Source organism: Marmota marmota, unplaced genomic scaffold, assembly GCF_001458135.2.
Source record: "Marmota marmota marmota unplaced genomic scaffold, marMar, whole genome shotgun sequence".
Classification (NCBI taxonomy): domain Eukaryota; kingdom Metazoa; phylum Chordata; class Mammalia; order Rodentia; family Sciuridae; genus Marmota; species Marmota marmota.
The window spans coordinates 36,340,211-36,367,437 of NW_025999853.1; the positions used below are offsets into that span (position 1 = coordinate 36,340,211).

General features: G+C 36.4%; 1 long non-coding RNA gene across 1 annotated transcript in view; it reads left to right on the top strand.

Moving 5' to 3' along the window:
• Nucleotides 1-8,411: 8,411 nt before the first annotated feature.
• Nucleotides 8,412-27,227, top strand: part of LOC125617410 — a 92,448-nt gene continuing 73,632 nt past the window's right edge. Inside the window, exon 1 of the long non-coding RNA XR_007348390.1 lies at nt 8,412-8,533. This is a non-coding gene — a long non-coding RNA (uncharacterized LOC125617410). The remainder of the gene's footprint in view (nt 8,534-27,227) is intronic.

Below are 27,227 nucleotides of genomic sequence, written 5' to 3' on the forward strand. Positions count from 1 at the left end.
TCCAGCCCTTTTATATTTTGAGTCAGGGTCTTGCTAAGTTGTAGATACTGGCCTTGAATTGGCAATTCTCCTGCCTTAGCTTTTCAAATTGCAGGGATTACAAGTTCCTGTCACAGCGACTGGCTTCTATGCAGTTAAAAAAATGTATTAGTTGTAGATGGACACATACCTTTATTTAATTTATATATTTATTTTTATGTGGTGCTGAGGATCGAATCCAATGCCTCACAGATGCCAGACAAGTGCACTACCACTGAGCCACAACCCCAACCCCTTCTATGCAGTTTTGATAGTTCTTGATGACACAAATTATGCCTCAGACATCTTTAAAGACATTTAATCTCCTCTGTGTAAATTTTTTTACTTTGTATAAAACCATATTCTTAATAGAGGCTTGTGATTACATTTAAATTTATATTTCTTGTTTTTTTTTTTTTTTTGTTCCAAGGATTGAATCTAGTGGTTTTCAACCACTGATCCACATCCCCACACCTTTTTTTGTATTTTTATTTCGAGACAGGGTCTTGATAAGTGTCTGAAGCTGGGTTTGAACTCGCAATCCTCCTGTCTAAGCCTCCTAACTGCTGGGATTACTGGGGTGCCCCACTGTGCCTAGCTTAAATTTATATTTCTAAGAAACTTATCTTGGTGATTTTCTGGTGTTATATTTTCCAATTTAGTCAATAAAATTTCTCTTTAGTCAAGGAACTTAATTATCATGTGATTTTTTTTGGTGTGCAAATTATTAAATGATCATTATTATTGACTGTCTTTTGAGGACTGAGTCTGGATGTTCTTCCACTGTATTCCCAACTCCTGGCTGGGGGCCTAGGGTATCATAGGCAATCAGTAATCTAAGGAGATGGCATGCTATAGTGGAATGAATGATGAATAACTTACCAAAATGTGTCTCTAGTTTGGATAACAATATTTTTTACTTTGAAGTATTTTGTCATGATTAAATGAAATATAGATGAGAGCTTTTTAAACCTATAATGTAAGATATTTGTAATACTACTAAAATGAAACAGTATCCCGTAGATTGTATTTGAAAATATATTTTCCCACAATTGTTAGGCTTTGGTACAGACTTTATGTTCCATCTAGGTGATAAGGCTGAACCATAATGTCTCATTTCCTTGGAACATGATAAAGTTGAAATTCAACAAACTTTATGTATTTATCCTAGTCTGATTTTCTGGTTATATTAAATAGCTATATGGAAATTCATTCAAACAATTATTTAAAAGAAGGATATAAAGAATTCCAGAAGTGTCAGAATTAGATAGTTAAAAACCACTGAATGAATAATCTTTTAGATTATCTGGAAAAAACAAGAATTCAAATTTGGAAGTCTTTTTTTCTTCCTTTCTGAATTTTGCCTTATCTGTTTGTCTTAGAATGAGCAACACATTAATAATAAAAAACAGATTAATGTTTGAGTAAGCGCCTTCTACCTCGATCCCTGATTTCTCTTTGGTTCTATATAAGAAAGGGTTTATTACTTTCGTTGGCATAAGCTTCTCATTTTGAACGGTGCTTGGATGAACTGTGTTCTGTGACACTGAGTATTCTTTTTAATATACAACATATATTGGATGTGTTCTCAAGTTTATTTGGACTCTAGGTATTAGTGGCAAAATTAAATTAGATTGCGTTCTTTCAAACATCTATCTTTCATCACTGCTGGATCATATGTTTTTATTGCCAAATGATGAGGCCACATGTGTGGGTATTTTCAGGCCACAGTATATGTTGCTATAGCAAGGGAAGGAAGTAAAACCCTTATATTTTGATAATACACTGAATGGTCAAGGGACTGACTGACTCCCTTTTCCAAGAAAAGTTTCCAGAAACAAAATGTTTTCTCCTGAGCTTAAATGAAAAGCAGATACTACAAAGACTTTAAACTGAGAAATAATAGATTCACTGGCACCAGGTACTGAAGGAGTTGCACATCATTTAGACTTCTCAAAAAAATTGGCTATGCATGTTAGATGGGGGTCCAAAAATTCTCTGGAAATTATTTTCTATGTTAACCATAAAACTACTAAACAGTTTATTATTGTCAAATTCACTTAAAATGGATAACCTTGATCTCTAAGTTACTCCTTTTAGGGACTTTCCTGTGGTGAGTATGTATTTTAGAAGTCCATTGTTGAGCATTTCAATAAATCAATATGATGCAGGAAAATATGATATTTATGTGGAAATTTCCATGCTTTCATGGCTCTTTCCATATTATTAAGGCTAGTGATTCCTGTGCTAAATAATCAGGGTCTAATGTTTTCTTAGTTTAAAGTATAGTTTATGAATATTGATGGAAAGAATGTTACTGTGGAAATTCGTTTTCCTTCTTGTGCAGCAACTATCTTCTTACTCTCCAAGTTTACCTTAAACTCCTGTCAACCTAAATTAGTTTTGTTATCCAATCACAGACAGAGCCTGCGTATTTGCCATGAAAGGGATGCAGACCTCAAATACTTGACTAATCTAGTTTTCTGTTGGGTCTGATGAAAGTTATTGTTGAGCTCCTCTAGAGAGTCTACCATACAAATATTAGCTTTAAGTAAACAGCCATCTCTGTTTGCCTCGTACTGAGGAGAGTGAAGCAGTTGATTATCCTTGTGGATTAGTAAGATACATTAAAATTATATGAAAAATACCTAACCCAACAGCATACCATTAGTTGTGCGATATATGTCTCCAGAAGATCTTTATTTTTTTTTAAAAAATTGATTATTTAGTTACTGATTATTGTAAGAAGAGAATTGACTCAACACTTCTGGCTTTAAAAATTATCTGTGTATTTGGGCTAAGTAGTAGATTTTACTATTCAATACATGCTTGTCTTAATGTTAATTTAATAAGGCAGAAGAAATCACAGACCAAGAACTTGATAAAGAATTGCAGTTGGCCCTCCATATCTTTGGGTCCCACATCTATATATTCAACCAAACTGGGATTGAAAATATTCGAAGAAACAAAAATTTTCCTTTGTAGTTAACATATGCAGACCACTTTCCCTCAGCGATAGAGTACAACATCAATTTACATAGCTTTTCATTGTATATAGCATTATGTTATCTAGAGATGATTAAAAGTATACGGAGATTACTTGGAAAGCTGGGAATGGAACCACCATTTGACTCAGCTATTCCCCTTCTCAGACTATACCCAAAAGACCTAAAAAGAGCATACTACAGGGACACAACCACATCAATGTTTATAGCAGTACAATTCACAATAGCTAGACTGTGGAACTAACCTAGATACCCTTCAATAAATGGATAAAAAAATGTGGCATTTATACACAATGGAATATTACTCAGCAATAAAAAAATAACAAGATCATGGCATTTGCAGGGAAATGGATGGCATTAGAGCAGATTATGCTAAGTGAAGTTATCCAATCCCTAAAAAACAAATGCCGAACGTGTTCTCTGATATAAGGGGGGTGACTCAAAATGGGATAGGGAGGAAGAGCATGAGAAGAAGATTACTACTTAGTAGGGAAGAGAGGTGGGAGGGAAAGAGAGGGAGAAGGGGAATTGCATGGAAGATGGAAGGAGACCCCCATGGTTATACAAAATACATGTATGATGATGTGAGGGGGAAAAAAAAGTGTGTCACATTAGATTGGGTAGAGAGAGGTAATGGGAGGGGAGGGGAGGGGAAGGCGGGATAGGAAGGGCAGCAGACACTAGTATTGCTGTATGTATATTTGTGACTGTATAACCAATGTGATTCTGCAACCTGTACACTCAGAAAAATGAGAAATCATACCCCATTTGATTCAAATGTATGATATGTCAAGATCATTGTACTGTCATGTGTAACTAATAAAAAATAAATAAACAAAAGAAAAAATCCAACAATTAGAAAAAAAATGTTTACAGGAAGTTAGACACAAATACTATGCTGTTGTATGTAAGAGACTTGTATATCCATAGATTTTTGATGATTAAATGGGGGGTCTTGGAACTAATCCTTTGTGAATACCAAGGGACAACTATTTTTAAATGGTTTATTTTCCAATTGTCTGTTTTCTTTGTTGAGATGTTTACTTTCAGAGGTCATTAACCGTATTTCTACTTGTCTTTAAATTTGAGCAGAGTAATTATGAAGTTCCCCCATGAACTGCTTTTGCTAAGAATCCAACACTCAGGTTTTACATGTCTGAAAAATAAATATCTTGTCAACACTCCTTTCTCCTTTTTATTTTCCCAAAGCTTTGGCTTGTAAAGCAGGCATGATGTGTGTTGGCTTTCTCTTATAGATTACTTTGCTTCCTTTCATGAAACTCAAAACCCCAAAGAACCTGTAGATTTAAGATTTGCTCTAATAAGACATATTGCATGGGCGAAGAGGCTTTGAACTTGGAGGCTCAATCTCAACAAAAGACCTGTCTTCCTAAACTTGACCTGGAATTTTTTCCATCTTTAGAGTAGCAAACAATTAGTTTTATCCTACAGGAATAAAGTGGCCATAACATTGTCTTCTGCCTTTCCATTCTTAACTAATTCAGTTGTCTATCAAAGATACATACCTGAGAGCTGCATAAGAAATTTCATTTGTTTTAAACTTTTGAGCAGTAAATTTTTTATTTTTCTCTTTACATTATAATGGGAAAACCAGGGAATGTAAATTTGAATAACAAATGACAGAGATTTTGCTTCCAGGTCATTTTTTTCTTAAGGGTTAATAGTTAACCCTACAGTCTAAAGCAATGTATAGAAAGTTATCTACATTCTAAGAAATGTAAAACATGTACTATCTTTGCTCAGAAATAGAACATCGTCTGGGTTTCTCTCTCTAGTAAATTGTGTCTCAGCCACATGTGCTAAATTACTCATTCCTATCTGTCAGCAGTTTCTCAAATGGAACCACTGAGGAAACCTGAAGTGGTCAATGATTAGCTGTCTCCAGATAGTCATGAATATACAATTTGTGCAGCTAAGTACCCATGACCACGTGGGCAGTGCCAGAGAAATTAGGCCGTAGAACTGGGCCAAAGTATGCTGAGGGTCTCAAAAGGCAATGGGTAAACACAGGCTCGCCTTCTCATGGCATCTTTTTTGAGGCGTATCATTTCAAAGGAAACAGTAATAAATTTTACCACACTTTAATCCTGAAGCAAATTAATCATCTCTATGGTGCCCAAAGAGAAAGTTTCTGAGTCTTTTCCCCTACTTTATTCAAGGAAAATATGATATTTATGTGGAAATTATGTGAATTAAAACTTTATTCAAGCAAATGAATTAAATATGAGAGGCTCCTACAATTCTCTGATTTTCAGAATTTCTTTTGGAGGAAGAAAATCTCAGAACCTGACATCTTTGTGAAAAGACAGCAAGTGAAGTTCACAGAAGCAAAGCTAGAGGAAGCAGCGGTAGCTGCGGACTTGGTGACTGAATACGTTGAGTTCTTCACATGTTCCCAACTCGTCTTTGAAGCTACAGAAGAACTTGCTGTTCTTTGCAGTGCCAAGATCCCGCGCTGTGCCTCAGGGGCTTGGCATTTGTTATTTTCTTTGCCAGGTATGCTCCTTCCAGAATCCCAGGCTGGCTCATTCCCTGTCTTCGTTTCAGTCTTAGCTCATACGTCTTCTCAGAACTTGTCTCATGGATTCTTCCACTTGTTCTGTGTTTCCAGGATAGCCATTGTGACACAGAGTCTGACATTACACATAGGCATCTGTTCAGCCACTATTATTTGTCTCCACTGCTCAAATGCAGGTTCCATGGAGGAGGGGATTTTTTTTCCAGTATATGACTGCACTTCCAGCTTTGTATACATCAGGTGCTTGATAAATGCTTGTTGGTGAATGAATGATTAAACTTAGTAAAGTCAAATATGTTATTTAACCTCTTGTACTATAAGAAGGAATTATTTATATTTCAAATTAGGCAATCCTCTTACAATATGCATAATAATATAATCATATAATTATAAATACATATATACTATATAATATGATAGTTATATATAATTATATGGTTTATATATAAAACATAATTAATATATAGTTCTATATAAGTATGTATTATGTAATATATTACAATGAAAAATCATATAATATATTATACATAATTATAAAGAATAATATATATCTATATATGTATTATACATCTATAATAATATATTACATATAAGAATACTTATATAATGTATGCCAAGTTTTCAAGTGAGAAATTGCAAATTGCTTATAAGAGGTACTCGATGGTGAGTTGTATGGAAACGAGGGCCAACTGGGGAGAAAGTGAGTCTTAGACTAAACTCCTAAGATCTAAATAAGATTTTGTGCTTCTGTGCGGGCTGTCATCATCATCATCATCATTGCCACACAAGCACACGTCTATTAAACAGTAAACTGTGCCTCTCTTCTGAGGAGACCTACAGGGAACAAAGAGGAAGCAGTTGGTGACTAGAAATGAAAATAAACATGAAAAACTGTAGAAATATTTTGGGGGCATCTTGGCTATGAGTTCTTCTTAGTCCCATTTTTGTCATTTACCCAAGAGCATATGGCACCCATCAGACACTGATTCTTAGAAGCACTCTTCTCTCTTGCCTTCTATGTGGGCTTTTGTGTTTTTCTACAGCTCTGTTTCCTTTACTGGTCCCTCTTCCTCGGCCTTGCACTTAAAAATTGGTGTTGCCTAGAATTCTGCCCTCTGCTATCTTCTCTTATTCTACCTGGTAGACTGTCCTCTCATAAGTTTATGCTTATGACTCTGCCTTAACCTTTGCTTTGACACTGACATCTCTTCCATATCCAAGGCCCGAATTTCCAACAGGTACTGGATATCTTTGCATAAATTTTCTCTTAGTTTCAAAACTAAATCTGTTATATCATTTCTCCTCCTGTCTTTATTGTTCGAGTTTCTAATCATCTGAAGAGAATGTCTTATTCTACATGTCACCACTGTCTTGTTTTTCTCCTCCTTACCTTTTCCTCCATCACTGTCATTTTCCACATGGGCTATTGCAGTAACTGGAATGGCTTCATGCCTTCATGTCTGATATCATCCATGCAATTCATTTCTCTTTCCTGAAAACTCATTTTTTGAGAAGAATTTTTTTCTTTTTCCTCATGAGGGTATAGACGTTCTGAAACTTAGTCCCCAAATTTCTTTTTAGCTTTATTTGCCTTTCCACACCCAACCCCACTTGTTCCCAGTGGACACTCCCTATGACTGTCTCCTCTGTGCCCAATCAGACTTCATTTTCAGTCTAGGCCTTTCCTTGATTCTTAGTGTTAAGAATTCCTATTCACCATTGGAGACCCAGCCTTAATGTCTTCCACGAGGCCCCCTCTGCACCCTGAAAGCTCATATCTCTTTCTCTATTTATTTCTACCTTGTGTTACACTGCTTTCACCCTTGCTAGACTACAAACCCCAATCAGATCAGCTGCCTTACCTGACTGTCTTTACAGCTCCTTCCTTGGCATAGTGTCTTGCCAATGGAAGACATTCAATACACATTCCTTAAGATGATGCGTATTATCTCTCTTGGATTCAGAATAAAGTGTCCATTTTAAGTAATTGATGATAGAAAATTGAGGAGTCACTCTTATATCCATAGGATACCATTCATATACTATTCCATGTCCTTTGAAATTAGGCAGATCCAGGTTTAGGTTTTGACTTTGTCAAACACTCATTATGAAAACTTGAGTAAGTTCTCTAAGTCTCAATTTATTTATATAAATAAATATATAATAAATATAAATAATAGTTTATATTTATATAGTGCTATCTCTTATCTAATGTGGGGTGGTTGTGATGGCTGATGAGATGAATTTAAAGTGTTTAGCATAGCATCCAGAACATAGAAGTCTTTCGGTAAGTTATCTATTCTTCTTACTGCTCTTGTTTTTATTGTTCCAAGTGTTGGATAGTCATGTCCAGTCCTATGGTATCTTCCTACCAAGTATTAGCTGGAGAATAAACTTTCCATGTAACTCCTTTATATCTTTGGAAATATAGTATACATGTCTCATGACTCAAAAGTCTTTGGTTATGTAATTTCTTAGTATTCCTGTTGTCACTCTTGTTTTTTTGTCTATGGTTTTTTTAAAAAAAGCAGGACAAATAAGTATAAACATTAATCATGGCACAAACAATCCTTGTTAATGACATAAAAAAATCAAATAATTGCAACCTGATGTGGATTACAAAGATAACACAGTAAAGTCACCAATATTGTCCTCTTTACTTTCTTTTGGAACAGTCATTTAAAGTTAAATTAATTTAGATTGCTAAAATATAATCTTGGCTATGGTTTCTGGCATCTTAAAGCCTAAAGTAGAATTGCAATTTAATTGGCTTCACTTACTTTTGGCAATAAACAGTATAATAGATTCTACTTAGGAAACTTTGACATTTTCAAAAGAATCAAGATTTGTATTTTTACAGATTTTAAAAGTATTATACTTAGGGAGAAGGGCGGAGGTAGGAGAGAAATAGGGAGATAGAGAAAGAGAAAAGGGGGAGAGAGGATCACGACAGAATATATTCTGGCTCTGGGTGAGTAGTTTTTGAATAAGAAATTTGACTGGGGTGATGTTTGTAAGACAGTAAAATCTCATGAAAGAAAACTGGCAATACAAATACAACATTCTTAGCTGCATCTTTTTGTGGCATTCATCAATATTCTATAAAGAATTAAGAAAGAGATATTATATAGATTTTATTGAACATGAGGACATGGTTAGTACTCAGAGAGCTCTGTATTCTGGGGTTTCTAGTGAATTCACAAAATGGTCTAGCCAAGTCCTTTTCATTGTTTAGATATTTAAAGCATACTAAGAGATTGTTTATTTAAAGTCTTTCCACAGGTATAGCCTCTTGGTTGATCTCAATGTACAACAGTCTTTATTGAAAAAATAGCTTCCTCTTCCTGAAATTTCCAGCTCTTTTGTTCTTCATTGGCATATAATTGTTATTTTTGTGATTTTCTTATATAAATAACACGGTCTATTGTTTGTGCATGCATTTAAAGATTGCTATTATAAAAGTAAAATGTGCACATGGTAATAGTTAAAATAATATAAATGTATGACATGGGAAATTAAACGTTTTTCTCCTCCTCACTCTCATTTAACTCCTCAGAGAAGATTTTGTGACCACAGGCAGGACCTTTTTAGTTTATTTTTTGCTTATTAGTCTCAAAAATTTTAATCCACTTTTTGAGGTGTGTGCATAATGTATACTTAATACTTACATAATGTATACTGCTGTATGTGCATAATGTATACTTCTTGGTGAGTTTGGGAAGTACATTCTTGGGCACCATCACCATCAAGCCTTAAACTTATCTATCCCCCCGAGTTTCCTTTCACCCATTTTATTTTATTATTGGTTTTGTCTTTCTTTTTGACAAAAACACAATCAATAAGAACTATCCTCTTGACAATTTTTAAATATACAACATGGCGTCATTGGGTATAGGCACTGTGTTGTATGGTATATTTCTGGAAATAATCTTGCATAATTGAAACTTTGTGACTTTTAACCATCATGTCCACATTTCCGCTCTCCCAAAATCCTTTGTAAACAAAATTATACTTTCTGCTTCTATGCCTCTGACTAAAATTCATATGTACATGAAATTATGGAATATTTATCTTTCTTTGGCTTATTTCAATTAACATAATGAGCTGAGATCCAGAACCACTCATGTTGTTGCAAGTAGCAAGATTGCCTTCTTTTTAAAGGCAGAATAATATCCCCCTGTACATATATTCCAGAATTTTTTTACTCTTACATCTGTCTATGGACATTGAGATTGTTTCTATATCTTGGCTATTGTGAATAATGCTACTGTGAACATGGAAGTGCAGATATCTTCTTGAGATCCTGATTTCAGTTCCTTTGGATGTGATACCCAAAAGTGAAATTGATAAGTCATACAGAAGTTCTATTTTTAACTCTTTCAGTAACTTCTATACTGTTTCCCATAATTTCTGTACCAATTTACATTCCCACCAACAAAGTACAAGTGTTGCCTTTCCTCCATGTTCTTGCCAATATATCTTTTTTAAAAATGTTGATTACTCTAATAACTACAGAATGCTCTAATTTTATATTTTAAAAAATATTGCTTCATTTTTGCATTTTTATTACCAATATCTTTGCCAGTCTTGCTACTTACGCCAGCTACTAGGGAAACAAATTTCCTTTGTCTTTTTGATAATAGCCTGCCGTCTTGACATGTGTGGAGTGAATAATTTTTGTTTCCTCTAGGATCAGTTCTATTTGATCATCTTAGTCCTTCTCTTTAGTATTGATGACGTCCCTCAAATGTCTGATGATCTTGGGTTTTCTATTGATATTTTTGATTGAAGAATTAGCTTGATTTATATAGGTAAGTGATTTGGTTTACCTGACTTTACCAGCCTGTATCTTGAGTGAGAGAGTTGGTGGAACTCTGTGTATTGTGGACAGCTTGTTGACTGTTGGACTTCACTTGCAGCCTTCAGGAAGGAAGGCATAATCTTTCACCCCTATTCTCACAAGACTTTCCAAAACAATGAAAGGAAAATGTGGCTGAACTTGCCCTTTTGTAACAGCAGCTATCCCACCCATTAAGGCAGAGACCTCATGACTGAGTCACCCCTTAAAAGTCTATCCATAAGACAGTTAAAATGGAAATGAAATTTCAACATGAGTTGTGGAGGGGACAGACAGTCAAACCTCTCGCCTTTAACTTGGGTGCATATGTCCCTGCTGCACATAAGAGGTTGGGAGAGGCAGCCAATGCCGGTGTTTTAACTGGTATTGCTGTTAAACAATCGCCTTTCTGTATCTCCACCTTTCTTCTTACATCCCAGTTTATCCTAATCCTGCTCTCTATCTGCTTCCTGAGGTTGGGATGGGGCTGGGAAGAAATCTTGGCAATAAGGAATTACATCTACCGCCACTGATGTGTTGTCTCAGGGATCCCAGGATTATAATGACAAATGTACTTTTACCAAAGTTTGGCCCCAGTTAAATAATTCATTAGACTACCCTGTAGCCTTGTTCAAATAATTGGTCTGGTAAATTCTTGACACCTGCATGCACCCTGAGAAGACAGTATTTGAGGTTCATAGCAGCCATGGGAGTGTAGGTAAGTTCATTCAAGTGTTTAACTGACAAATTAATTGGTGAATCTGGGGAATTCTTAAGTGGTTTGCCCTTTATGTTTTAAACATTATCTTTAGGAAAACTGTCACAGGCCTGTAAACCTTTCCTCAGCTTGAGAGAGGTGTGGAGTCACCTAGAAGTATTTGGAAACCCCCAAAGCAGTCATTTGGAATACAAGCTGTGTTTTTATAGAGGGAAAGAATCTTACATATTAATTTAATTGAAACACTTTGATGCAACGATTGCATGTGCTTACCTTTTTTATAGTGGCTTTCTAAAATGATGCTCCCAAAGATGTACATGAGCCTTTATGAACGAAACACACATGATTTCCAAATGATAATTTTAGGAAGCATTTAATGAGTGCTGATATGCCTACCAGAGACCCAAAGAAACAAAACAAATACTGCATTTCATTGATGTCAGCAATACCTTGTAAACCTCAGACGTGACTTCACACCCAGAGATTGCTCCACCAGCCAGAATGAAAAACCATTTTCAAGGGAACTCCTGGCATCACTTTTAAAATCACTTCGTGCGTGGCCACAACATGAGCCTTCGTGCGAAGGGCAGCAAAGCCACAGCTGGTAAGTACATAAAACCTCTCGCCTCTGGAGGTCTGAGTTCATAACTTAAGGCTTGCTTTGGCCACAAGAAGAAAAATTTACTCCATTCATTCTTGTTCCTACTTAGTCTCATTAGAAAACCACCACACCATTTAGCTTTGATGGCTCCAACTGGCAGTGTCTGCCACAGAGGAGGCCAGGGTTGGGTAAACAGGCCCAGCTGAGGTGTGCTGGCATTGTCTGGTGGAATCCTGCCTGCCACCTGCCTGGGCTTGAGCTTTCCTCTGGCCAAGCACTATTAATCCTTTTCTGTCATGAACGCTAAATTCATGTCAAAAATTTTTCTGTTTTAACTTAGAATTAATTCAGAAGGTATTTTTGCTCTTCTGAAGTTTGAATCTGTGAAGGATTTCAACATGAGACTGACTTGGTAAGTCCAACTGTTGACTGGGATGGGGTCCTATTTTTAAAAACATTTTGTTTCCATCGCACCAGCGTGGGCTCCCCAGCCATTTGTGTGTATTACTGTCATCTTTGTTGTAAGTTTGAAGGGAGCTGTGTTTAAGGGTTTCCATCTGAGACTTTAAAAACAATGGCAAGAATGGAAGGCTTGAGAAATGTTGACAAGTTCCGCTCTTTCTACATCATTAATCCAGAGGAACTTCTTGATCCAATAACAATATGAATTCAACAATGTTTGAAATTTGAAATAGAGAGTTCCCACATGGGCCTTTTTGCTTCCCCACACCAAGGAATCCCTACTCAAGGCCAAGCAGGGCCCTCTCTTTTTTTTGGCCGCCGTCAAATGGCCCATCCTCTCATGCCTCTGACCAACTTGGACCCCTGCTCTTGAAAACACCATACTGGTCCCTTTCCTCTTAAGAGCTCTCCAGATTAGCCTCAAAACTCCTAAATTCTGAATAGGAATGTTAAATCTTCCCCTGAAAGCAGTGTACCAAATTACACATTGTCATGAATTCAGACCAAACAACCAGTGAGGAGGAATCTTCCCTAAATTTGGAGGCAAGAAAAAAAATGTATAATTTTATGTATTTTAAATAATAAAACCTGATTGTCCCTTGACAGATGAGTTTTTAAGGTGATGTGTAAATGATCAGCCCATTCACTTAACTACTGCTACGATTTCGGTATGGGAGGAAGGGAGAGAGGAAATATTTAAGAATCCGGCACTTGTTTCAATTTAGAGGATACAGAATCTCTGAAGCGATATTCTGTCTCATCCACTGAAAGTAAGGAGTGACGATATTCAGCATATTTCTACTCGTTTTGTCTCTGAATGATATTTTCAATTTCTCACAGCTGAATAGAGGGGAGACAGAATGCAGGGGAAGAATCAGAGTTCAACTCCAATCTCACTTTCTTCATTAAAGCCTTTATCCTCAAAGAGCCCCCAGGGATTGCCCTCACCTCTTTTGAATTTATATGTCTATCCCAGATTTACTAAGACATATTTTATTTTCACATAGTAGGTATTGATCTAAATGCTGAGGTTACGTGTGATAAGTAAAATGATAAATAAAGTAAGAAGATGAGAAGACATGGTCTCACTTCCAGGGAGCTTTTATTCGGTAGAAGAGACAGCCTGTGCGTGCATGGCAAGAACGGTTGAATGATCTGGGCTTTTTCCTGCTTGCAATGCCTGCAACAGTTTCACGAATGCTGTTATAAGAGATGAGCCTTCTATATCAGAAATGAAGGCGAGTTTATTAGTCACAGCTGTGGCAGTTGCTGGAGAGCCAGCCTGTATGTGCAGGTTCCTCCAATCCTAATTCCTACAGAGTAAATGTGAAGAGGACCAGATGGCATGTGCATATGCAAGAGAGCAGCAACTCAAGTTTAGGAGCTTAATTGCTTCACAGTGGGCAGTAAGCATGCCTGACCTTTGTCTTGAAGGGAGATATGATAGTTATTATGCTGGACAATGAGCATGCCTGCTTTTTCCCCCAGAGGGAGATACTCCCTCTGTCTCCAAGGCTGTTCACCATTCATACACCTAGAAGAGGTAGTCTGAAACAAAGAACATTCAGTGCTTCATTTCCAAGATGTGCAAAAACTTGAGACACCTATGGAGAATTCTTTTCCAACAATTTGAAGCAGTGGCCTGATTTGTCAGAGTAGAGAGAGCTCTGTCTAGAGAGGTGAGCAGTTAATTTTTTCATGTGCTGCCTTCTGGTACTTATGGATGTGACCACAATATCCAAAAGGGCATGACTTTGGGTGGGACAGAGGAGGAGCAGGACTGAGCCTAAGAAATCTCCAGTGTGATGATTCAGTTGGCGATTCCCAGGGAACTTCACAGTCCTGTGGCAGCAAGAAACATTAGCTATGCATCTCATGGCCAGAAGTGTTGGGCTGCAGGTGTGAGCCAGGCCAACCATCAGGATGACCAGGCATCCACTCAAAAGGGGACTGAGGAACTTAGAGGAGAGATGAGAGCCAGTTGTGGAACAATTGCATTAAAAAACAACAAAACAAAAACCCTCTGTGTTTGAACTGAATTAACCTAAATACCTATCTCATGTTGGCCAGGATTTCTCTTATTTAGGCCTGATATGCAGGAATTTAGAAATAGCCATATGTATTTTCTTGAAGGCTGGTAAAAACAAAATATGCTTCTAAGCTGTCTGCCAAGTTTCAGCCTTAGTTAATTTTTATGGATGAGCTTTAAACTCCTAAAAAACAAATGCATAATAGAAGTGCTGATGTAGACACAGACTTAACTACAAAAACATGCAGTGGAAGCTTGAGATAGACATTACGGAACCTTACAGGAAGAATTTGATAAAGGTGTATTTGGTACAATGAATTTGAGATATAGCATAACATAAAGAAGAAAAAAGTTATTATTGGTGGGAAGGTTGTTTAAAATGAATTAAAATGTCTGAATCTGAAACCCAGCAATCAGAAATATATATGCACAGTATGTATTTCCTAAAATGCATAGTGCTTATCTGTCTGGAGTAACAAATTGATCTAATGCAAACTGTCCTTGAGTTCGTAAATTCCTGGCAGAAATTCTTCCTCACAGTAGTGTTAGCAAAATGAGTGGTTGTATAACTTATTTTCTAGGCTTCTGAGGAGAGAAGCTAATGTGTATGCATTTTGTTAGTCTTGTTTAAACTTTTTATTTTAATCTCCTCCTCTGTATACATATAACTCTATGCTTAATTTTGCCACATATATGCTGGAAAAGAGTGTTTGTGTTTTAAACAACGTCTGAAAACTTTACAGAGTACTTTTGCATACTTCATTGTGTTTGAGCCTATTTAGTCTTAACAACTGCACTCTTCATAGAGAAATTATGATTTCCTTTTTACAGATGGAGAAACTGAAATGGATAGAACTGGAGGAATTTCCTAGAGCCACATAGTAAAGAACAGTGGATTGTCAAAAATACTATGCTCTTTCCAGTGGCTCAGGAGGTTGAGGCAGGAGGATTGCAGATTTGAAGCCATTCTCAGCATTTCAGTGAGATTGTAAGCAACTCAGTGAGATCCTGTCTCAAAACTAAAATGAAAAGGCCGGGGGCTGCTGGGGATGTGGCTCAGCGGTTAAGCACCCCCGGGGTTCAATCCCTGGCACCAAAAAAAAAAAAGAAAGAAAGAAAAGAAAAACAAAGACACCCCCCCCCTCGCCACAACACCCCCACAGCAAATAAAACCCCCTATGATCTGGTTCCTGAAATAACACTGTTATGTAAACAGTTTGTCCACATGGTATGATGGCAATTTCTGGCTTGCATTATTCTCACAAATGGAGCTATATCCATTTAAAAGTGATAAAAATATGTTAATAAACAAGCCAAATCCTCAGCACCTCCCCCCATCCAAAGTGTTTTCTGTGGTTGAGTTTTGTAGGAGGAGGAATTAAATCTGTTCTTTCAATGCTTCAAAAAGGAAGGAAAGGAGGAAATTAAAGGAAAGAATGATGGCAAGCTACACCCGAGACTCCTTTCGTGGACCAGAACTTCTAGCTTGTGAAAGCTTCTCAATTAGAGACAGAACTGATGGAAGACATGGGATTCAGGCTGTGACTTTCTGTTTTAAGGAATTACCCATCTTATTTTGCTGCAGGATCAGGGCAAAAGCATTAAAAATTAATTTATTCAGTAAATAGCTTTAGAAGGCAAATGCTTTTTATGAAAGAGATGAATTTTATCAACTTAAGAAAGATTTAATATATTTAAAGATTAATTCCATCCCCTTCAATTTTGAGTTCCTCCTTTTCAGTTTAGAAAACAAACTTTAGGGCTAATTTGTAGTAAAGAAATAACAACAGGCATTTTCATGGTGTAGGAAGATTCACCATCAGATAGGTATCGGTTCTATAGGTACTTAGCAAGTGGAATTAGAAAACCATGCCTGTATTAACATACTGAATGGAAATGTCACCTTGTTACTATATTGCTGTGCCAGATGCCTGACTTCTAGGGGTTTCAACAAGCCACGTCCAACCAAAAACCAAACAGAAAAAGTAATAGTGAAAATCAGGAAAGAAACTTTAATTAATAGGGCCATATTGGCCCTACTAATAGGGCCACATCAATTACCTCAGCTCCATCTTTAGGTTGCTGACATGAGCTTTAATTAACTATATAATTAAGCAGTTGTGGTCAAAACTCTGATCTGGTTGATAATTATCTTAGTTCTGGTTCTGCGAGGTGACTCACTGGAGGGAACAATCTCCATTTGATGCTCAGGAAATTTAGATACCAGACTGATGATCCTGGAAGGGGGCAATCTGGTTCCCATGAGATGATGGCTCCTGCTTAGGGGGGTAGTCTCATCATGGGGTGACGTGCCAGGATGGCTCTGCTGTCCCTGGAAGGTGTGGGGCAACGACTGGAGACTTCCAGGCACCATTCCAGGAGTCTGATACAGGATGCTGTAAATGGCCCTGCAAACCTTACCTCCATCTTAAGGGGAGCAAGATAGGTTTGGTAAATTTAGAGCTGTATTACCAGTTTTTAGATGAATATTCCTTAAATGATTAGCATGCCTATATACAGAGCAGAACAGTTTGATAAAGTCTAAGGCAATAATGGAGACAGATACAAAATAAGGCAGAAAAGCCAAGCTTTATTCTGCATTGGTTACCCACCAGGCATCTGAAGGTCTAAGTAGAGTCACTGCTTTTAGCAAAGGTAGCCTCTCTAAGTAATCGTTCTAATCTTCATAATAGATTATGCTCCACTGTAAGCAAGGACCCTCTGTTTGGTGCTACTAATCCACTCATCTATTTTTTTTAACAAAACTCTGCATGTTTGATTGTAGCAGCTTTAAAGCAAGTTTTGATATTTGGTTATGCTGTATCCTAATCACTAGTATTATTCTAAAAATTGTTGGCAATTCTGCAACATTTATTCTTGCAGAAGAACTTTAAAATTTTTTCCTATTTAAAAAAACACATGGGGAAATTATGATTGAATATATATATGTGTGTGTATATATATATAAACTTTATTTTTGAATGACAGATATTTTTATAATATAGCATAAACTCAATTTGGGAAAAGGGAATACTTTTTTTAAAAAAAATATTTATTTAGTTGTAGACAAACACACAGTGTCTTTATTTATTTTTATGTGGTGCTGAGGATTGAACCCAGTGCCTCACACATGCTAGGCAAGCACTTTACCACTGAGCTACAGCCTCAACCCGCTGCATGCCTTTTAATATAGTTAGAATCGTCAATAGTATTTTTATACTTTTGTCCACAAATATCCTGAAACTTTCTTTTAAATACTTTTCATTCCATTCTGACTATTAATCTAAAGAAAAGAAATTGATTTTTTTTACAAAAACATATCTAGCATTCTTCCAATTATAATATTTTTAATAGAATCACTTGGACTATAAGAAAATAAAGATGTTTGCCTCTTTTAATATTTATGCCACTCTATTTTTTTACCTTATAGCTTTATAGATAACATTCAAAATATAATTTAATAATGAAGATGACTGAGTATCTTTGTCTTATTTTACATTTAATAGGAATAGCTCTAGTATTTGTTTACTATGAGGCATGCTATTGAGCCTTATAATAAATCATCTTTATTGTGTTGTGATAATTGTTTCCATTCCTATTTTTCTTAGCATTTTGGTTAAGAATGCAGTTACACTTTATCACATGATGTTGAAAGACTCCATTGACAGAATTATATTGTTTTTTTCTTCTTTCATTTGATAGCAAGATGAGTCATGTTGCTGCCTTTTAAAAATTGAACCATTCTTGCATTCCTGAAATTAAAATTACTTTGTTTCATTCTTTAATACACTGCTAAATTTGATTTGCCTATATAGATCTAGGTCTATAAATTTTATACTATCATTATTGTTTTGCTGGTAAGGTTATATTAGCTTGACAGTAAATTCTTATTTTGAAACTCTGTCCTAGAGAAATATTTGCATGTATGCATAAAGAAACATGAATATGGGTGTTTGTAATGGAGTACATGAAAAAATCTGAATGTCCATCAAGTTAGAAAATATTTTAATATATTTACTTTGTGAAATATCATACAGCCATAAAACAGAATAAAATTTTTGCATCAAGTCAAGCACCACATAATGATGTTTTCATCAGTGATGGACTGCACACAAAACAGTGGTCCCATAAGATTATAATGAAGCAGAAGCATTTCTATCATTTTGTAATGTCATAACATTACAGTGCAATGCATTATTCACATGTTTGGGATGATGCTGATGCAAACAAATCTACTGCACTGCAAGTAACATAGGAGTATAGTACATATTATTATGATAGTGCATGAGGCTTGATAAGGAAAACAACATGCTATTGGCTTATGTACTTACTATAAATCATATTTGAGCATACACTTTACAAAAAATTTATTGTATGCCATGTTGCACCAGTAACAGCTGCATACAGCTCTTATTTACTCTCTTGATTGCATCAAGAGGTGACACTGAGGGATTGACCTGCACCAACTGACTTTGTGTAATATAACCTATATTTTCACACAGTGATGAAATCATTAATGGCATATATTTCGGAGCATATCCCTGTCACTAGGTGATGCATGTCTATCTACATTCATACCCAGGTATGTCCAAGATACATTTTTAAGTGGATAAAATAAGTTACAGAATAATGTAAAAATAATAATCTGAATTTTGTCAAAAACAAAGTAAACAGAAATTAATAAATGGATACACACACGCACACACACACACCTTGGTGAGTAAAGAGATAGATATAGCAGGATAGATATCAGATAACCTTAATAAGCTCTCATAATGAGATTGGTTAGGAACAGAGATTACTGGTCTTTTTTTTCTCCCTTTTTATTGTCTAGCTTTTCACAACGGGTACATATTAATTCAAATAATTATAATAGGAAAAGTTAAAATGGATATTTATTCATAAGGCAACTTGATTATATAAAACTATTATGATATCAGACTTCTCAGAAAGGCAGAAACTCTAGGTGAAAGAATAAATTCTACAAACTCAAATAGTGTTATAGGCACCAAAGAGGGAAGAATAAACATTCTAGCACTTCTGGAGTAACCACAGTTCTAAATTATTATATCACTAGAAAACCAAGGTTATTGGGTGCTAGTTGTTGTATCTTATATTTATAGATTCATAGTCAACTTGAATTAGTACTTTAAAATGGGCAAGCATCAGGTAACAAGACCCACGGAGATGGACCCCTGATGATCGATCTGGAGGTATCAGTTCTGATTCTTGGGTCAAAAGCATAACCTCTGACCAGTGAACCTTTTTATTCCCCCTGTGATTTTTATCCAACATTACTACCCTTGTAAAGATGTGGCAATAAAGTATTCTCTGAATCACAGCACATGACCAAAAGAAGTTTTTACGAGAAGTTAGCTAAGAGGAAACTGTGACTCAGAAAATTCTAACTTGCCAAAGTTCAGGTGATTCAGTGGTGATGTTGAAATGGGTCCCAAGCAATCATTTTAAATGGACTTCTCCCCTTACTTTTTCTACATTCTAGGTACTAAGATTAGCCTTTGTAAGTTTATGCCTTTCTTTCCAGAAAACCATAAATGCTATTTTAAAATCAGAATGAACCCATGTAATAAGACTGTACTTGTTTGATTTTTAAAATACTTAAAGATTGTCTCATATTCCTAGTTTTGATTTTTCAGTTTGGTTTCAATAGACAATGCATAAACTGACTAGATTAGCAGAGATTGGAATCTCACAGATATCCTATGCCTGTTTTTTTCCCTGTATTTACATTTTTTAGGAGACAGAGCCAGAGATAACATAAATGCAATATAAATAACAATGTGGATGCTTATCTGAACTCTGTAAACATACATGTTTAATTCATTTAGATTCTGTACATGAGTTTAAAATGAACAAAAATATGTAACAAAGATATTTTGTCTCAGGAAGATCCTGATGTATACTTAATGATCTTACATTTATTAAGATATATGCATAGACTATTCTTATATTCATAGACAAGTCATTAATTTTCTAAAAAAATATCATTTGAGCAAGAGATGCTTAAGTCTTTTGGAATAAATATATTAACAGGGTGCCTTTTTTCTAATCTAATTGGCAATAAAGACATTTATACTTATATCATGATGCAGCCTAGGAGGTTTAAAACTAGAAATTAGTTACCATTTGTATGTATTTTGAAATTAGTCCTATGTAAAAAATACATTTGGGAACTTTGGAGAAATGACTTTAGATTCATTGCTTACAGAAACAACTGAAGACAACTTTGTATGAAAATTTTCATTGAACCTGAGTGTGGTGGCACATGCCTGTGACCCAGGAGGCTGAGGTAGGCAGATCATAAGTTCAAGGTCAATCTCAGCAAATGAGTGAGACCATGTCTCAAAAAAAAAAAAAAAAAAAAAAAAAAAAGGAACTGGATATGTAGCTCAGTGGTAAAGTTCCCCTGGGATCAATCCCCTGCTCCTCCTCCCAAAAAATTAAAAAGGTTGAGTATTCTACGACACATGAAAATGATATGAAATTCAAATTTGAATTTTCAAAAATGAATTTCATAAATCACAGACACATCCATTCACTTTTTGTATTTTTGTGGCTGCTTCCTTACTACAGTGACAAAATTGAGTATATATTCATATATATACCATGACCTCAAAACCTAAAGTATTTATTATCTGGCCTTATAGAAAAAATTTGCAGACTCTTGGATCAGAAAATATCTGAGTGTATTTGTTATAAGGACTTGTCTATATTATTATTTTTTGGTACATTGTGTGGCATGCTGCATGACATTAATTAATTTTAATCATCCTTTTATTTTTGTATTCATTTCTAAATTTCTTTAGTACTGACACTGGACCAGCATTAAGAACAGATGTGTAAGACAAGGTCTGTTATGGTTTGGATATGAGGTGTGTCATATCCAAAAGCTCATATGTGAGACAATGGAGGAATGTTCAGAGGTAAAATGATAAGATTATGAGAGCTATAAACTAATCAGTGGATTAATCTATTTGATGAATTAATCATTTAAGGAACTACTGTGTTGGCTGGCAACTGTAGGCAGGTAGTGTGGTCACTAGGGGGTGCCTTTGGAGTTTATATTTTGTCTGTGGTGCTTCTCAGTCTCTCCCTCTTTCTTAGCTTATGGGCTGCCATTAGCAGAGCAGCTTCCTTTAACCACACCTTTCTACACATGCTCTGCCTCACCTTGAGTCCAGAGCAATGGAATCGGCCAACTATGGACTGAACCTATGAAAACATGAGCCCCAATAAAATTTTCCTCCTATAAGTCATTCTTGTCAGGTACTTAGATTACAGTGATGAAAAGCTGACTAACTTAAGGTCTTTGTCCTGGAGGAGACTATATGAAGGGACTGCATGTCATCAAGACAGTATTACTATGGATTTTTACAAACAAATGCCTCAACGGGCAGAGAATTATAGTGATTTTTAAGTCATACAAATTCTTTCCTAAGAAGAGTTCTCTCACAAGCTTTGGTGCAATGCATGCAGACTGTGGACTTTTCTCTCTACCCTCTACACCAGGCATCCTGAGCTTCCTTTTCTCTGTGCACATGGTCACATGTGTTCCCTGTTCTCTTGAGATGAACACTGTGTTTTTCTGTTATGACAGTCAGAGGTTCAGATTATCAGTCATCAACATAGAGCTCTTTATGTGACAAGCACTGGGGTATGGGCTTTATCATCATTTTAATCCTCACATTCTTTAAGGTAGAAATCATCACCCCAGTTTTTATATATAAAAATAAATAAATTTCAGAAATGTCAAGTAAACTGCTACTAAATGGCAGAGACAGCCCACAAAAACAAGGTTGCCTCTTTCCAAAGCCAGTACTTTCCATGCCAATTTACTAATGTGGAACCAACCTAGATGCCCTTCAATAGATGAATGGATTAAAAAAATGTGGCATTTATACACGATGGAATATTACTCAGCACTAAAAAATAATAAAATCATGGCATTTGCAGGCAAATGGATGGCATTAGAGCAGATTATGCTAAGTGAAGTTAGCCAATCCCTAAAAAACAAATGCCGAATGTCTTCTCTGATATAAGAGGAGTGACTCAAAATGGAGTAGGGAGGAAGAGCATGAGAAGAAGACTACCACTAAATAGGGAAGAGAGGTGGGAGGGAAAAAGAGGGAGAAGGGGAGTTGCACGGAAGATGGAAGGAAGCAAAAAAAATTTACTAAGTTTGCCTTGTTTTTAAGTCACATTTCCCCTTGTGGGGCTGTCCTTTGGTTATACCTGAGATGTCAGTTGTTAGTATTCTTCTTAGGCTATAGCTAGTGACAGCAAACAAATATTTATCAGGAAAAATGCTGTTTCCATCTTTGTGGGTAGTAGTGTCTTTACATAGAACAAGTTTCACCCTGCATTCCACTTTGGTTTGCACTTTTGTTTCTAAAACATTTGTGTCTACTAGTGTGAGGAGAATTTTCCAAGAGGACATGGGCTCACTTCAGATCATAGTCACAGGGTAGATAGCATAGAGTAGGTGACAAGAGCCTTGATTCGTTGGCAGAAGAAACACAAGTTCACATTTTGATTCTGCCACTTTATTCATATGGACCCTTGTTAACAACACATCATTCTCTGAGCCTTGGTGTTCTCATTTATAAAATCACCCATGGTGGGATTTGAGGTATCTGTCTGTTTTCTTATGTATGTGGCCATCTTTAGAATCAATTTCCATTCAGTCTTACCAATAGTGATCTCTTTGGCTGGTTGGATCATAGAATTTCGGAGTTGGGAGGAGCAATAAATGTATTACCTTTGAAAACAGACTGGAATCAGCACTAGCTAAGGGACCTGAGGCAAACTGACATCATTTCTTTGAACTTCTATTCTTTAAGTGTAAACTGGAGAACTGTAATCAATATTGCTCATATAGAAACGTAATATTGAATACTTACAATCTGCCAGGCACTGTCCTAAACAATTTATGTAAATTAACTGTTTTATTCCTTATGAGGTTGTTACTAATATGAACTCCATTTAGCAGAAAGGGAAATTGAGATGCACAGAGGTTTAGAATGTGGAGAAACCTGGATTTGAACCTTGTCAAATTGGTTCTTGAACCTGATCCTTAATAATTATGGGATAAACCATACAGAACTGTTTTTCCTTAAATGTATTTAAGGAAAATACACAATGCCCACAATGCAGAGAGTGTTTTCAGTAAATGTTGATTGCCTTTCTTCGAAGGATGTTTTTTTAAAAACTGGCTTATACTATGGTATTTGATAATCATATGCAACATGAAAGATATATGTAGTGTGGCATGGTTAAGTCTAGCTAATTCAAAAATACATCTCCTGGAGAATTGTTTTTTGAATGAATGTTTTTCCTCCTTTATATGTGGTGATGAGAATTGAACCCAGTGCACCACACATGCCAGGCAAGTGCACTACTACTGAGCCACAAAGGTGAGATTTACATTCACATGCACTGGAATCACTCAGAGTGGAAGCCAAGGAGGCTAGCTTTGTCAGAAATGCTTGGACTCTAACCTGGACTTTCTGAATTCTGAAAATTCTACACTTTTTAATAAGCTTCAATTTACTAAGTTTGCCTTGTTTTAAAGTCAGATGATGACCTTTTAGTAAGCTTCATAGATGAATTGTGGAAATTCTACCCATTCAAACAAACTTCTGGGTTGAATTTTGAGCTGAGAAAACTCTGCCTTGGAATTAATCAAGACCAACTTTCTAACAGTGTGGAAATCCTTTCGTGGCTTTGCATTAACAGTGATTCCCAGACTCCAGAGAAGTTCCTGGTAATGGTGAACTTCTTACAAGCTAGTTCATCTTAGTTTTAAAAAAGTTTGAATTGTTAGAAATATTTTTCTTGTAACTGAATGAAAAAAAAAACTTTACCTTACTTTATCTTCATATGACCTATTTAGTCTTCTGAGTCTCAGTCATCAGTGTAGGCAGACAATAGGAAAGATGTTGATGGAGGATCTGAACTTGGAGATTAGGTATGTTCACAAGCCTGGCAGCTGGAACACAGTCTCTGGTGTCAATAGTGACCTAATGAGGAGGTCGTCAAGATAATATCTATCCCAGCACAGTGACAGGAGCCTACTGTACGTGAATCAAGCTAAAGAATCCAGGTCAGGGAACAGGCAGATGATGATTTTGTAAGGGAGATGAACAAATCATAGAGAATAAACAAGGACTCAGGTGCTGAATTGGGTAGTGGAGCCATTGATCACATGGATAATGGCCCTTAAGTCAGTGTAGTATCACCAACAATTTCACTGAAATAACTAGGTACCAAGCCAGAGTCCTTTAAGTTTTCCCTTAGGAGGGACAAGGTTATTGTGCCCATATAATAAACATTAGTGACAATTTGATGAAAAAAATGACAATGGTTGGCCAGGTGGTCCTAGACATGGATGGTCCAAGGCAGGGATGGAGCACATTTTCCCCATCCAGTCATCTAAATATTCAAGGGAAGCCTTTTACTTCTCTAGCCTAAACATTCTGAGTTTTTTCAGCTGACCAGCATAGGAGCATGGTATTTGGTTTCTGGAGCTTTTTCCAATTGGCAGGCATGTTGGTCAGATGCTCTGGTTGTCAATGCCCCTATTAGAATGTGGTACTTAGTGCTGCACACAGCACAGGGTGCTGATGTGGCATGACGGTGCTGAGTGTGTTGTTGTTCTGTGTGTTAGACTGCCACCTCTAACCATTTTCTAATTAGGCAGTCTGGAAATCATCAATAACTCACTTCATCTAAGGCAGCCTTAAGATCACATTAGCTCTTCTCAAAGCCAGATCATGCACTTGGCTCATAGTAAAATTTCTGTCAGCAAAATCCCTAAAGCTTTATCACATAAAGTACTACTAAATGAAGATAAATTTGGCTTGCATTTGTGCAACTGAGTGTTTGAACCTAAGTGTAGGGTTTTACATTTATCTCCACAGTAATGTGTCTTGTTAGTTTTGGCCCAATAGTCAAGGTTATAGAGATATTATAAAATTCTGCTTCTGTCATCCAAGGTACTTAGCTAACCCTTCTATCTTGTGCTACTTTAAAATTTTACTAAGCCTCCCATATCCTCATCTAAGTCACTAATAAAAATATTTCATAGTAATAGGTTTATTGCATTTCCTAGAATCTTCCTTCAAGATAACATTCCTACATTTGTCAGTATTCTATTAGGCACCTATTGTGTGCCAAATGCCATGTTATGTCCTGGGGATAAAAATAGGAAAAGGGTCTTGTCACTGCTCTCAACAGATTCACACCCTCATGAAGAAGACAGATTAGCAGTCAAATACACTACCATGCAATGAAGGCTCTGATAGAGGAATGTACAAGGGATAGTGGAAGAACAGGGACTTTGGTGAGTAATTATAAGAACAATGAAAACCCCTTTGGCATCAAGCAGACCCACATTGCTAGAAACACTTGTCTTGTATAGTCCCAATCTTTTTAGCCCTTTGCTGTGTTTTGATTAGCCATTAAGGTATAGGCCAAGCTACATTTGGTGTGCTGCGGTCCACTCTATCTTGTCTGGTTGCTCTTATCAGCTAGTTCAGAACCACTGCTTATGGCCCTTCTGTGAAGAATATTTTTTACTTTTGACCTTTTTTAACTTTTCTGTGCTTCCCCACACCCTCAGTTCTGCCGCCAAGCCTATGACTACAGGTACTTCACTCAGTCACAGATGGCAACAATTAACTCTGTTTCCACTTCAAATTATAGTTTGCTAGTGTGTGTGTTCTTTCAATACTAGTGGCTCAAGGGTCCCACCCTACTGTCCTGTTTAGCTTGTGTGGTTTAGTTTACAGTAGTTCTGATAGGGACCCTCACACAGAGCAAAATAGTTGGAGGAACGGTTAGCCTGCTGTTCCCCACACATTCAAGCTCAGTCAGGCCAAAAACCTTGCTTCACGATTCCATGGAAAATATTAGTTATTTATTTATATATATATATATATGTCAGTTCTGAATTCATTTAGAAATAGATTTTTTTTTTGTTATAAAATGAGGCTACGGAGATTTGGACAATTACCAGATGGAAATTGGGCTAATTCACTATATGCAACTTGGGTTGATTTTCGTCATTCCGTGTATTAAAATAATAATAATAATAATAAAAAGAGGCTGAGCTCTTTCTGAGGATTGAGCACTTATGCTAGCAGTGTCAAGGCCAAACAAATGAAATTTAATCTCATCCATCAGCTCATTTGAAAAAATCCTTTCTCTTTTTGCTTTTAAGTGTTCTCCTTAGGTTTCTGTTTATGTTACCCACTTGGAGGGGGCAGTGTAGATGGAGAATTTACCTCTCACATGTGATGACCCTGGGCTTGCATTCCATTCTGTAGCTATGTAAAGTGGATGGGTTATAACCTCCCTATGCCTCAGTTTTCTGGACTATAAAATGGTGATAGTCAATGTTTTCTTCTGCCTTGGGCTGTTGGGAGGATAAAACATTGTATGAGAAACACTGAGACTAGCATGACACATATAGAAACTGCTCAATGCATGGAAGCCATGTGTTGTTGATGTTAAGACAATGCTTTGAGTAAGGGTTGCTTTGTGGCATAGTATATGGTCTACTTTAGAGAAGGATCCATGTGCTGCTGAGAAGAAAGTATATCTCTCATTGAAGGATGGAATATTCTATATATGTCAGTGAAGTCTAAGTTATTGATTGTATTATTGAGTTCTATAGTTTCTTTTTTTTAATTTTTTATTGTTGGTTGTTCAAAACATTACAAATTTCTTGATATATCATATTTCACACTTTGATTCAAGTGGGTTATGAGCTCCCATTTTTACCCCATATACAGATTGCAGAATTACATCAGTTACACATCCATTGATTTACATGTTGCCATACTAGTGTCTGTTGTGTTCTGCTGCCTTTCCTATCCTCTACTATCCCCCTCCCCTCCCCTCCCCTCCCCTCCCCTCTTCTCTCTCTGCCCCCTCTACTGACATTCATTTGTCCCCCTTGTATTATTTTTCCCTTTCCCCTCACTTCCTCTTGTAT